The 12,593-nt window shown below is 40.2% G+C and overlaps 1 protein-coding gene across 8 annotated transcripts in view; it reads left to right on the top strand.

Annotated features, from left to right (window-relative positions):
- Positions 1 to 12,593, top strand: part of SRRM3 (serine/arginine repetitive matrix 3) — a 598,168-nt gene that overhangs the window by 96,847 nt on the left and 488,728 nt on the right. For 6 of the 8 annotated variants that reach the window (XM_073665425.1, XM_073665431.1, XM_073665424.1 and 3 more), the window contains one exon: positions 5,545 to 5,639. The exons of the other annotated variants lie outside the window; for them this stretch is intronic. The gene's annotated coding sequence lies outside the window, so the exon portion shown is untranslated. The remainder of the gene's footprint in view (positions 1 to 5,544; positions 5,640 to 12,593) is intronic. 8 annotated transcript variants of the gene reach the window in all.

The raw sequence follows: 12,593 nt of genomic DNA, 5'->3' as shown, positions 1-12,593 counted from the left end.
ATTAAGAGAAAAGCCAGCACTCCGTCCTTCTTGAGAAAACTTTGTGTTTATTGTAACTTTCATCTATACATGCTAAAACCCCTGAAAGTCGTAAACTTCCTTATTCATATCATATAGCTATTCATGTTCCTATTCCTAGCTATGAATAAGGTAGTTTACTTCCGAAACGCGTCCGTGTTTGATGACCTGTGTTCAGTGGTTTTCACACGTATGGAATACAGTTACTATAAACAGAGTTTTATCAAGAAAGACGGAGTGCTGGCTTTTCTCTTAATGGAATATATTGACAAGCAGTGCTCAAGCTGCCGAGGACCCTGGATGAAGCCATTACAGGTGTGGTGAGCTGTTGGTTTTCTTATGTTGGATTATCTCAGCACAGGAACATTTTCTGGTTTTAACACATCCAATTGTGAAAGTTAGTTTTAATCCAGGATCTATTTATTTAAATGTTCTTTGTATGTGGAAAAACCAATTTAAAGGGGCTGTAGCATTCCTTTTCATCATTCTATTGGTCTTGACTTTTTTCATCTGAAATTGGTCAATTTTGCCTAAACATTTTCAAACACTCATATTATTCTATATATCTCAGTCTTCCAAAACATAGCATGCAATGAAATTATCTATTTGCAAAAAATGAGTTTGAATTTCATCCTTGCAAAATGAGAACTAAACATGCCCGTGACACTATAGTTATATTGTCCTAGATATAGTTATATTCTCCTAGATATAGTTATATTGTCCTAGATATAGTTATATTGTCATTATGACTTAATGTGTTCAGTGACAGAGGCCAAACGATTGATATAAACTGGAGCCCAACATTAAACAATTACGTGGCTGGAAATGCAAATGTTCCGCTAACATTTGGCTATTCCTCATAGGATTTTCCTTTCAGGAGATCAGATCACTCTATTAGAATAAATAATTCAGACAGATAGTTTTATAACTCCCCTCCCATTCTTTTAGCTAATGGCAGCTATACGTGTCAGCTGAGCCATCTGCTGGATTCATTTTAACCCTTCAACTGCGCACTTTATCTGATTATAATAGGCTTATACTGAAGCGTAAACCGGGATGACCTGCTGCTACATCATATCTCATCATATTAAAAAGCAAACACTGTTTCATTAATATTCCAATAATATCTCTCCAGCAAATTTCTCCTAATCTGACTACAGTGCTGCTCGATGGGGCCAAACCTCAGGAGCACAAGTGAGAGACTTCAACGCCCCCCTCTCCATTGATGCTTAGCTAAAAAATGAGAACCAATGCCAGAGCTGGACAGATCCCATTACCAAGGTAGCCAGTACACCTAGAACCTTGTCGACCCCTGACATCCCATAATCCAGCAGTGTCAGGAGAGGACTCTCTTTGATCTAGTGCCACAGTTTATCTTCATTGTAATCAAAAGTTAGGATGACGGGGGTGAGGATTACTAAAATTTCCAATAAATATTGATTTTATTTTTCAATTTTTAAGCAGAATTGTCTTTCAACTCGTAAATAAATTGCAATTAAAATTTGTTTATATATATATATATAGATACATATAATCATATTTTTGTATATTTATATAATATTTTTTAAATACTGGAGTTTAACCCAAAACTTTCTAAAAATATTTTCTTATTTGTTATTTTATATATTTGAGTGATTCAGGTGATTTGTATAGTGATGGTAAAATTTGATATCTAGCCATGTTTCTGCAGCTGTTTATGTGATGGCAGGATTTATGATCGTACATTTTGTAGTTTTCAGAAGCAGTTTATGAGTTGTACTGAAGCACAATGACATAGTATGGCCCAGGCCTGGATTTAAAATCTGTTGACTTTGTGATTTGCTAGATATGAGAAGAAAATATTGTAAAAATTGTGTAAATGTAAAAATGTATTTCCGAGGTCATGTCTCACGTGGCTAATGACACAAAGGGTGGACAGTAACAACAGAGAGTCCCTATGCAAAATAAATATATGGATTTCTTCATATCCAGCAGCTAATTTATATATGATGTGTCACACCGAGCCGTTCTGTCTGAAACCAGGTGATATGTCCCAGCAGCTTACCTGACTAAAAACCTATGATAAAAAAGTTGTGATGTCACCACCGTTCCCTCATAGAAGCACGGTGATACAGCATGCCATAAAGAGTATCTAGACTTTTATTAGTATTTTTATCATTTTATCCTGCATGGATAATTATGTAACTTTGCAAATCACTTTATTAGGGGATGTGTCTTCATTTCTGTAAACAATTGCATGTAAGTGGCTTCCAAATCCCTGCTGTTTCCCAATCTATCTGTTTGCCTTTAGTTGCTTTGAGATCAGAATGAACTAATTTGGAGTACAGATGATGGCAGTTATAGGGTCAGCAGCACCTGTATCTCACTAACTCTGGGGATAAGCCTGCTGCAGAAGATTGCTCTGAAAAGCACAACAACACTCATGGACAGCACCTATGTCCTCCACTGAGTGTTGTGCTTATCAGAACAATCTTCTGCAGCAGGCTTATCCCCAGAGTTAGTGAGACACAAGTGCTGCTGACCCTATAACTGCCATCATCTGTACTCCAAATAAGTACTTTCTGATACCAGTGCAGCTAAAGACAGGTAAATAGACTGGGGAAAAGCAAGGGAGAGAAAGCCACTTACATTACATTTTTATTACAGGAATGAAGAAAAATCTTCTAAAAAAGTGATTTGCAAAATTTCATAACTTTCCAATTTCAACAAAAATATTACAATTTATTGTAAGTTTAGTTACTCTTTAACAGATACACATTGCAGCAACAAAAATACAGAAAGTTAGTATATAAGTATCTTGTCACGATTCCTCCGCTAAGTGTGTCTTGGACGCAATGAGTTACAGTTTTGCTGCCCTATGGAATCAGGTTGTGCTGAGCTGTCAGTTTGGCGAGTGACAGCTCAGTCGTCCAATCTAATGCAGTGGTGTACTGAGCTGTCAGTATTTTGATGGACAGTTCAGTATTCCAATCAAGTTCAGGGGCGTGGTGACCTGTCGGTATTTTTATTGACAGCTCAGCCCTCCAATCTGAGACTAGGAGGTGCTGAGTTTCCTTCAGGTGTTCCCTGTTCGAAGTGATTACCCAGCTACTTAGCTAAGCTATCAGTCTCAGATCTCTGCAAGTCGTAGAATTTGCTCGTCCAAGCATGTTTTCCTTATATTTCTGTGCTCTGTTTGTTGATCTGTTGCTGCCTGACCTTGGACCTTGCTCTGACCATCCGTTTGCCTAGCCCCTTTGCTTTGATCCGCTAGCTTACTGGTATTCTGATCTCGGACCATGACCTGCCTACACCTTTTTCTTTCTCTGTGCTCTCTTAGTATTTGACTTCGGAACTTTTGACTCATGGCTTGTCTGTGAATAGTAACTAGCATCACATATCTCCTTTCTTTGGACACTTTTGGCTATTATTTAGTTGTAGCATTTATGGGTGGGTGATTTGACTTTATTCTGTACTGTAAATTGTATTGTAGGTGTTTATGCCATTACTATTTATTACAGAATAGACAGTTTCAGTGTAAAATACAATAAGCTGCAAATGCTCATATCCTTTGAGCTATTTTTTATTCACAATATGCTCTTATTGCTTGCGCTACCCAGCTCATATTTTACTTGGTGGTACTTCTTCACAGATAGCTGACGCCAGCAACTTGCATTTCAATACTCTAAATCTGAAATTCCTGGGCACGCTAAGGACATAAAAAAAGAGAAAAGGAAAGAAAAAGCTAACAAATGTGTGATTGGTAGTAGACTGATGAAATATGTATGAGCTTGATATTGAAAATGTGTACTGCATTTCAACATTTGTTAAACAGAAAATAATATTTCCTTCATTATTTAAATGCCTGTTTTTATGTTTGCAAAGCAACGAGGACAATGAGGAAAGTAATAGCAGAATAGCAAGACAATGTTCAGTTTAGGATTGTGTTTGTTATTGTGTTATAGGATCTATAATTACTCCATATTTGATCATTTATGAAGAAATGTTCACTGATAAATTGTGATGTACTGTGAGATGTATATTACCCAAAGGAAATGGCCGCGATTCATTAACATTATTACTCTTTATTAGTGATTTCAATATTTGCGTCTTATTTTCTACAAGTTTTTCACTATTTTTAAAGTTGGCTTTTTTTTTATATATGTTCTCGAAAACTTTTCTTATTCAAATGTTTTTAGACCGATTCATAAAATGCGACTTTTTCAAATTTCACATTTTTTTGAGCATCTCACTTGAGTTCCTGTCTACTGTAAGGTTAATTGTGGATTCTTCAATGTGATGCAAATGCGACAAATGTAACAGTTAAAAACAAAAATAAATAGCATTTTTTTTTAAAATTTGCACCAAAGTCATGAACCAAGTGCACCATTTTGAAGAATTTGATGCAAAAAACTTCAGCAAATTTCACAGGGCAAAAAAAGAAACGTGACCTCATTAAATCGCTAATGAATCACATATTTCTCTACTCTAACTGACCTTCCTGCTACTTGGAAAGCTCTGTTCAAGTCCTCTATGGCGTCCCTGCAGCAGATTCTGCCATATGACATAAGAATAGTATAGTATGCAGAGATATTTTACTCGTCAAAGCAGCTGACACCAAGACGCAATCTGACAGACCCCAGTATATGTCAGTGGGGTCCATAAGGTGCCATTGGTGTCCATTGTAGACTGACCAGTCACTCTGTAATTTTGCGGTTTTGCTTCTATAGTGCCACCTATTTGATGTAGCAATCCTGAAAGTCAATATCAACCCTTTGATGTGCCTTGCCACATGACTTAGGATAAGACTTCAAACCAGATGCTCCATTTTGCAGACACTTGTTTCGGGGAGTTTGCCTTTTATCAGTGCAAAACAAAAGATCTGATTGGGTTAGGTGAGAGGCCTTTGAGAGGGAACATTTCTCCTTGAGGAGCATGCCAAGCTGGCGTAAGGAGACTTATAGGCCATGCAATGCTCCTCTGGGAATTTAAATATGCAAATAACCTCTTCAGAGAGTAAAAGGACTTGAACTCTAACACCACGTATTTGATCTAGCAATCCTAAAAGTAAATATCGACCCATTAACAAGCTTAGCCACATGACTTAGGATAATAACCCAAACCAGACACCCCATTTGCAGACACGTAGCACACATGGCATGGCACTCTCCACAAATCTTCCCCCTTAGACTTTAACTGTATTAAGATATATATAGCAGACTGTCCATGGTTCTGCTAAACAAAACTTAGATCACCCCGTAGTTGCATTGTGAGTTAAGTTCCATCTTGTTAAACCACTCAGGGGCCAGTTGCATCCATTATCATCAACAATACGGACCCCAACATGTAGTCACAATATGGCCATCTGAAATTGGCATATAGATGTTACTGAATCCATCCTGTGCACAGTCCTGTTGAGTATGTAGGCAGTGTGTTATATAATCCTGCAAGCTTTTTCTGATTTTCTAATCGGATGTGTGCCCACTATTTCAGTTTTATAGAAAAGCTATAAAAAGGTTTGTTTTTTTTCCATTTTTTTTCTTCCAGAATGCCAGAACAGCGACATTAAATGCTAATCGAAATCTCGCAGGAAACATTTCACACAGAGATTGACCACGAGAACAACAGAACCAGCTCTGAAGGTTTGTAGCGGTAAAGAATCAGATACTAAACACTGCCGCTTGTACTTGTCTACCCTGTTGCCATTGTTCTTCTTATTTGTACTTCGGAGTGTTATGTCTCTTGCTAAAATATTAATAGAAAGTCAATTAGAATGTGTGGCTATGTTCCTATTAATAAGTAAACCAGTAAATCAAATGGAACAAGCCTGGAACTAGCAGTTTCATCTTCTGCAAATCTATTCTTGCTCATTTTTAAATAGTAAAAAGCTTTTTAGGTGGTGTGCGATGTTGGCAGCAGTGGTAATAGTCTGCAAGCAGTGTGATGCTTACCTATCTGTAGTTATCATTTAATATCTTCACTGTTTTTAAAAGGAAAACCCGTATCTGCTGTATTTTAATCGTTAGACAGTTTGAAGGAAAAGATAGACTGGCAATGGGAGATAATCGCGTCCAACATATGGTGTCGACAGACTGTGCTGCAAGACCACATTTTCCCAGATGTATATGAGGATTATAAAACCTATCAATCAAAACGCAGCTATATTTTTAAATAACTGAATAAACCGTACTTCTTATTTCGACATATAGTTTCATTTGTTAAAAAAGATGTCCCATCAAAATTTTCACTTCAAAATCCGTCCATATAAGCTATATAATGATGTGAATGTATTAAAATACTTACCGATCGCCTCTGGCTTTTAGTGCAACTCCATTCCTTTCCTGGCCCACGTGACCTGCAAACAGACTAAGGTTTCGTTCCGAGACTTCATAGGCTTACATTTAAGAAAGTAGCTCAACCCCACTTTACTGTCCCTGTGTAAGCGGGCAAAGAAGAGGAGTGGTCACGTGGGATCGGAACGGCATTTGAAACTGTAGAACATGATGATCGGGAAGTGTTTAACTGAACTTACACATCATTACATAGATAATATATGGCAAATCAGGGATGTTTATGGGCGGAGCCGATTTTTTGCCACAAACAAGTCGGAACCCCGAACTTCAATTTGAAATGCCGAACAAATTCGCTCAACACTATACATGATAGCCACCCTGCTGCATCAGTCATGATCGGTGTTGGCACCGAACATGGCTGTTTAACCGCTTAGATGCTACTGTCATGTCACTTTGCATTAGTTCCTGAATAGCACCTGAAGGGTTAATAAACTATCTGATAATGGTTTTGAATATGTTGAGGGGTGCTGTTTTTAAAATGGTGTCAGTTTTTGCTAAATCCAAATGGGAAGCAGTCGTTGGGCCTATATCAGATGGAATGGGGGAAAATATCCTGGAATCCATTCCTAGGTTGTCACTGAGCGAGTCTCAGCGTCTCTCAATTATACCTAATTTATAGAGTGTACAGAACCCTTAGTTTACTCCTTAAAATGAGAATTAGGCCCAATTCACTGTGTCCAAGGTGTGGTAAGGATTTGGATTTTGGAAAAAGGTCGTCTCTGATAGAACGGGTCCATCATATAAAACCTAGGTTAGATCCAGGCGTGTGTATTTTGGGTATACTAGAAGAGGAGATGGACCCCGAGTCCCCGATAGTGATAGGTATACTTCTTATTTTGTTCCAAGCTCACAAATTACTTGCCTTACACCAGTGCTGTGGAGTCGGTAAGCCAAACCTCTGACTCCTCAATTTCCATGACACTGACTCCAACGCTGACTCCCTCATACATGGCTCATGTTTAAGTGATAAATTTACTGTAGCACAGATTCATCTCAGCTAAAAGTCTAGACCCTTAGATCAGGAATAGGACAGACATTTATAGGACATTTCATAACTTTCCCAAATTCTTATGAAAGAAATATTCCCCACAAGCTGCCTTGAACTACTGTACCCAATTTACTATATATTTTAGGAGTCGGAGTTGGTTCATTTTATACCGACTCCACCAAAATGGGCTCCGACTCTAACTATGACTCCGACTCCACAGCCCTGCCTTACACTGGGTAGATTTCAGTTCCCTTACTACTGCAGAATTAATAAATAACATAATAAGACTTGAAAAAGCAGTGTATCAAAAAGAAATGTACTGCACAAATTTGAAAGAAATTGGGAAAAAATGGTTGGATACTCCAAGGGTTGCCTTCTAGTATTTCAGTAAGAGAACCGATGATATAGATGTTTTCAGCGCTTTTATGATGTATCTAAATTAAAACTTTTAGAGGTTGCATTTGGCTTTCGAACATATACTAATGAGTGGTAGGCAGGAAGGAAATTGTCAATTTTCCTTTGCTTAAAAATATAAAATACTGTTATTTAGTATTTCGAGTTTGACAATAGCTTGACCCATAGTGTTCTCATAAGAAAAATGCACCTTTTAAATTGTTTCTGAGCCGGGACCTGAGGATATGTATGAGTTATACATACTACCGGGCCAGTGCCCAGCTAGTGGGTGTGACCTGGCTCCATACACTTGTATAGAGTGTATGGAGGGAGGCCGCGCCCACTGGACAGGCTCTGCCCGGGAGTATGTATAACTCACACATATCCTCAGGTCCCGGCTCAGAAACCGGCAAATCCCCGCAGCGCACAGTGAATGTGCTGGGGGGATTGTCCTCCGCGCCTGTGGTTCCGCTCTGCTCTGCTCCGCTTGTCCTCCGCGCCTGTGGTTCCGCTCTGCTCTGCTTGTCCTCCGTGCCTGCAGTTCTGCTCTGTTCTGCTCCGCTTGTCCTCCGCGCGTGAGGTTCTGCTATACTCCGCTTGTCCTCCGCGCCTGCGGCTCTGCTCTGCTCCGCTTGTCCACCGCACCTGCTGCTCTGTTCCTGTATCCCAGTCTGTACTGGTCCCCATCCAGCCTGCTTTCTTACCTGCCAGTATCGGCCTGTCTGCATACCTGCCGTGCCTGCCAGTACCCGCCTGTCTGCATACCAGCCGTGCCTGCCAGTACCCACCTGTCTGCATACCAGCCTAACCTGCTCGTTCCTGCATTCCCCGGTGTGGGTCAACAGCTGTGACCGGGGTCTGACCTGGAGTAGCACCTGGGCCACCTCCCATGTCCCTCCTCGGACCACGGAGTCGATTAAGCCGCCGTGTGTTCGTGGTCGGATCTGGCGGGGCCCCTAGACACGCCCCTCCAGGCACTCGTCGGTTCTAGGCCCAGTGGGACCACTAACCACGCTCACGCCAGTCAGTCCGGGCGTGGGCGTAACATGAGGGCAGTTAGTCACTTTGATTTCTAATATTAGTCAAAGTGCTTCCATAAGCTGCTCTGTGATGAATATAGTCTTCCCTAGGAAAAATGTTTTGGTAGGTGAATAACTTCCTCATACGGTATTCAATGAAGCATGCCACAAATCTTTGTTGGATACATACTGCATCAGACAAAGACAACCTCTGTATGCCTGCTTTTGGAAGTGAAGATATACAAAAAGTACAGAGAAGTTTATGGGTGCCATATTACAAGTCCATATACCATGTTTATAGCCTCATTGCTCCTTATGCCTTTTTGGACTAGCGACTTTTGTTTAGAATAGCCATTAAAGAAGGTGAACTATGAGTGTGTGTGAATTTGCTCGCTCTTCCCTATGGCACATTTGTCCTTTTGTAAAGAATTTTACATGTTGTTTTGCAGTCATTTACCTCTTCAGCATGGAGACATCAGAACTGTTACATATTTTATTCTTTCATATGTACAACATAAAGGGTGTGAAATTGTGTCCACATAATATGCAAAAATAAGATCTCTTATATATTAAGTCTTGAAGTAATTTGGCACATTGCTGATCTTGTGGTTGTATTGAATCTCAGTTTGACTGGAGAGCAAACACATCAAAAAATCACGGTGTGAGATGAAGGTCTGAGTCTCCAAATGAACAACTAGTGGCGTAATTATAGGAGGTATAACGGTTGCAATTACATTTGTGCAATAATGATGGAGCGTAATAGTATAATAACTATGTAAATAGTCATTTTTCTAATACTTGTCGTTTTGATGCGCATAACAAGTGGAAGATGACACATGTTTTGAACCGGCACCCAAGCCTGTGGATGTGCATAATCTGAAAATAAATTAAAACAAAATGAGTACTGGGGAAAACATAAATATTTCTGTTTAAGCCTTTTTTAAATTATTTCATAGATAGCGTTTATAAAAGTTATTGTTGCATCTATTGCTGAGAAGTCGTGGAGTAGGAGTCGGTGTCCATTTTGGTGGAGTCGGAGTTTGTATAAATGGACCGACTCCTAAAATATATATACAAATTGGGTACAGTAGTTAAATGCAGTATGTGCTGAATATTTTTTCATTAGAATTTGGGAAAGTTATGAAATGTCCTATAAATGTCTGTTCTATTCCTGATCTAAGGATCCAGGCTTTTAGTTGAGATGAATCTGTGCTGCACTTTATGTACATGCTCGGTAATGAAGCTCTTCCTCTACAGATCAGAGGTAAAATGCACTAGGAAACAATGTCTGCACTCATCTCAGAACTGCTAGAGTGAACAGGAAACTGTTTATTTTATGTTCTATCTAAATAGCTTAATTCTTGTATGATAATGGTGATGAAAAGCTTGATGTTACCATTTTACTACAGTTAATTTATCACTTAAACATGAGCCATGTATGATATAGTCGGAGTTGGGAGTGGGAAGTCAGGGAAATTGAGGAGTTAGAGGTTTGGCTTACTGACTACACAGCCCTGGATGCATCAAGCAACCACTTTCTATATGAGCAAAAACAGGAAAAAGGGATCGGTACTTGAATAAAACTTCCGATTATTTCATCAGTTAAAAACAGGGATATCCATGATTGAAAAATACAGAGTGATTCTTACGCGTTTCTGTCATAATTGACCTTATTCATAGAATAACTATGACTTTGGAGGCTGCACTGTGCAGTGTCCAGGTTGGATTGAAAACCACAAGCTTCTGTTTAAAATGCTGTTCTATTGTCTAGTGGGTCATATGAATATCATAGAGAATATTAGGACCCCTCATGGAAATCCCTCCTATGTGAGCTGCAGCTCTGGCTCCAGCTAACACCAATACATCAGCTGCTGGTTTCCAAAACCATTTTTATTATAAAAAGTGGTAGTGATGTTAACATAATAACCCCTTTAATGATATTTGTGTAAGCCAAGTGAAAACATTTGAATCAGGATTATAGAAGCTGCATGCACATACTATAGAAACAACCACATCCATGTATTTGAGCATTAAGATATGTACGATTCTGAAAGGTACAATCATATTTATTTTTTTCTGATATTTGCTTCCCTCTTAAAGTCAATTTCTGTGAACATTTGTATTGTGAAATTGCTAGGTGCATGCTTATCCTCTCAGTTTAGGAAAGGAAATGGCCATGTTTAAGGGGCTGCTTCCACCTCCATTTTAATGTTTTCACCCTTTTCCTTTTCTGCAGAGTACAAAAAAAATCAATGGATTTGGCTCTACACATTGCTGAGGATGTTGGAAAGGTGTAATTAATCCCCAAACATCAGACTAGACATATCTGAAGCACTCAGGATGTGGAAAGGTGGCTACAGAGAAACTGTGTGCAGAAATAGTCAAGGAGAGGTCATTGATAACAGGATCTGAAGTAGATATTGTCTGGTGTTATAAGTTGTTAACAAAGGCTCAGATCCGGATTAATTTTGTATGCCAGTCTTAATGAGGGGTGTGCAGGAATAAGATGTGCCAAATTCATTAAGATGTGTACGTCACTTATTTTGGCACATCTTATTGGCGTGCGCCTCCTTGCAGAAATACTACTCCAGTTAGAGACTGTAGTAACATTTATGGCGTAATGATAAATAATAATATTAATGATAATAATAATGATTAAAAAAGATATTGGGAAGTTAGAGTCAGTTAAAAGGCGGGCAGCTATATTATTACAACGGATGGAAGCCCTCTCCTATAACGAGAGGTTAAAAAATTGGACTTGTTTAGCTTAGACAAAAAGACATCTCAAAGGAGATCTCATTTATATGTATAAGTACATGTGCAGTCAATACAAAGGATTGGCATGTGATTTATTTCTGCCAAAGACCTTTGGAAAGGATTCTTTACAGTTAGACTGTGCAATGCCCTACCACAAGAGGTAGTAATGGCAGACCCTATATGTTAGGCATTGGTCTGGGGCTGGATTTGAAATGGGTCCAGGACCTTCTGTGGTCTCCCATTCCTGGCCAGCCAGGGCTGATACTGCTCAGCATTGTTGTCAGTCCCAACGCCTAGCTGTTCCACAAGCCCTGCAGATTGTCTCCCAGGCATTTTTGCCCAGCAGTGTTAAGCATAGGCTGCAGAGGGAGACAGGGCTCGTGGATTCTAAGTCCAGGATTCGCCGCACTGAGCATGTCCGTGACCTGTCGGATCATGATTGGTGGGTTGGCACCCACCTGACTCGGTGACCTGGCACTCCCTGATTGGTTCACGGGTAACGTCACCAATAGCGCGTCGCTGGGCAGGGCTTAGTCTTTAAAAGGCCCGCCCACAAACATGGCGGTGCGCTCAGATCATTTGAGCTAGCTGTTTGGTGTGCACGCTTACTCTGGGCTCAAAGAGCCATAGCTTTAGTTAGGCAGGCCGGGCTCAAAGAGCCATAGTTTTAGCTAGGCAGGTAGCTTCGCCTCGCTGACTGGCTCTAACCAGGGGGTTCACCTTACATTCCGAGCCGCCTGTGAGCTAAATAGAGCGGGTTTGCTCAGTCCGGTAGCACGCCGACTGAGTGCTCGATTACCCGGCGGGAATCACCCGCACGCTAGCGCCGTCTCCTATAGCGTAGCGCCTGTACCGAAGACAGGGCTACTGCTCATAGTCCGGTCACACGTCTCCCTGCGGTTCTTGGAGATTGTGTGAACCGCTTTAGCGCCAATCCCCATAGCGTAGCGCCTGTATCAAAGACAGGGCTACTGCTGTTCCCACGGACGCACGTCTCCCTGCGGTTCTTGGAGATTGTGCATACCGTCTTACCCTTCCGTGTGCGTTAACACGAAGGGCTAAGATATTTGTTAGGTGCGTCGCCGG

This window comes from Phyllobates terribilis, unplaced genomic scaffold (genome assembly GCF_046119375.1).
Source record: "Phyllobates terribilis strain yellow unplaced genomic scaffold, ASM4611937v1 Scaffold_2__4_contigs__length_985480577, whole genome shotgun sequence".
NCBI lineage: Eukaryota > Metazoa > Chordata > Amphibia > Anura > Dendrobatidae > Phyllobates > Phyllobates terribilis.
This window is presented reverse-complemented; position numbering and strand designations above follow the sequence as displayed.